The sequence below is a fragment of the Crocodylus porosus genome, unplaced genomic scaffold (assembly GCF_001723895.1).
Source record: "Crocodylus porosus isolate Cpor-Errol unplaced genomic scaffold, CroPor_comp1, whole genome shotgun sequence".
Lineage (NCBI taxonomy): Eukaryota > Metazoa > Chordata > Crocodylia > Crocodylidae > Crocodylus > Crocodylus porosus.
Genome location: NW_017728916.1, coordinates 15,733,922 through 15,736,264, shown reverse-complemented (window position 1 = coordinate 15,736,264; position 2,343 = coordinate 15,733,922).

Below are 2,343 nucleotides of genomic sequence, written 5' to 3'. Positions count from 1 at the left end.
ATACAGACAGATGGACATAAACACACATATATACACACATATGCATATATACATATAGATGCACAAATATATACACACGCATATATATATATATACACACATATACACACACAAACACACACAGACATACATATATACATACATATATATATACACATACACACACACAGACGTACACATACACACACGTATACTATATATACACACATACATATGTACACATACACACGCATATACACATACATGCACACACATATACACATACATACATAAATGCATACATACACATACATGCCCACATACATATGTACATGTATACATACAAGCATACACACACATACACAAATGCATACACACACATACATTTCAGTTGGGTCCTGTGACAGTGTTCCTTTTTGTGTGGGGGGTGTCTAGTATAGAGAGAGGTAAAGTTTTTGGGGGTGATATCTTATTGAACCAACTGAATAGTTGGGATAAAGTTAGACCACTACAACATCATTAACAATTCTATCCAGACCACAGAATCATGTTTAGAATTATTTGCCCGAGTAGTTTCACAAATAACACCTACTTACTCCATTGGAGTTTGCAGGACTGTGTCAAAGGATGCATCTACATGCACATGATTGTGGGTAAACCCACGCTGAAGCATTTGAAAGTGTAAACTCTAGAGTAAATTCTCCCCAGGGAGGCATCTACACGTGCAGGGAAGTGGGATAAGATTTGTTGCTTATGGCAGCAGTCTGCTCCCAACCCCCACCCCCACCAGCCCCCTGGAGCTGCCAGGGGGAGCTGTAGGGGCTGTCAGGGAGCATGGGCCATGGGGCTGGGAGATTGCTCCCCACCCTCAGGAGTTGCCTGCTGACTGGGCAGTCTCCAGTGGCAAAGCCCAGGTGGGGACAATGTCCCCCTGCCCCAGCAACAAGGGCCTGGGAGATTCTTATCCTTCACCCCCGGGAGATGATTGTTTTTAAGAATCTCCCAACCCCCACTCTGTGATTGCAGAGTGTTGGCTGGGAACAAACTTCTGTGAATCTCTCAGCTCCCACTTCATGATCACAAAATTGAGGCTGGGAGATAATCTCACAACCCCTTCTTCATGACTGCAGAGTGTGGGTTGGGAGCGCTCTGCTGTTGGGGCAGGGGCATATTGTCCCTGCCTCAGATCTGGTGACAGAGCATGCCCTGGCAGCAGGAAACTCTTGAGGGCAGGAAAGAGTCTTCCACCCCCTGCAGTCTGGCTGACTGTCTACATGTGCCACACTGTCCAGTAATTACTCCTAAGTAAATTTGCTATTTGTATTTCCAGGTAGCAAATTTACTCTGGATTAGAGCAAATTACTGTGCAGCAAGCATCTGGACATATAGACAGTGATGCTTGCTCTGCAGTAATTTGCTTTAATCTCAAGTAAAGCCTCTCATGTTAACGTTCCCAGTGTTTCCCAAATATTTGAGCAGCCACTAATCCAACATCCTGTAAAGTGAGTTTCAGTACACCTGCTGACTTCACTAGATACTAGACCCTTGTTTCTGAATTATGAAAAAAATTATAAATGCTAACATTAACATCCTCAAGATGTTTTTATTGCCAGTGCAGTAGCTATTTGTTAATATTTTGGATAAGTTTTAGTTATTGAAGTAGGCAGCAGAAAGATGAGTTCCGTAGCTCATTTTGATCAGTACTTATTAATGAATGTTCTAAGAAGCTCCAAAAAGAAATGAGTGAAATTTACCAGGTTCCTTAAAAATGAACTGGATCATTTCTCCTCTAGACTTATGTACAGATCTAGCAATGCTAAGTTTGGCTTTAGTATATCTTGTGAGTCTATTTTTGTTTTGAGGAGCAGCAGAACTGGTTAAAAGGAACATTTGCCATTTTACCAGAAATCTTTGGAAATTAGAGTAGCTCAGCCACGTAGATATTTTTCTTTCCTTTTGTAGCTCTATCATTAGCCAAGAAGGAGTGCAACCAGTGCCCAGCAAATGAGGTGAAGGAAGAGGACAAGAAGACCAACCCCTTTTGGGGTGTGTGAAACAGGCCATATTCAATTTGGATTTGGCCCAAATTGGAGACAGTGATTCAATTAGTTGTTTTGAATCATTGTTCCCAATTTGATTCAGCTGCATCTGAATCTGAAGATTCAATGCTGATTTGGAGAATCAGCAATTCCGACATAGACACAGCTTTAAAAGTTTTTTCTACACACCTTTAGGCACCAGGCATGGTTTGTGAATGCTGAGATGCTGGGGTGGATGGAGTGTCCCACAGGAGCTCTGGGGACCCCCTTTATCCCCCTGGCTCAGCAATCATCTGCAGGGGGACCCTGGATGCCTCCCAGACCC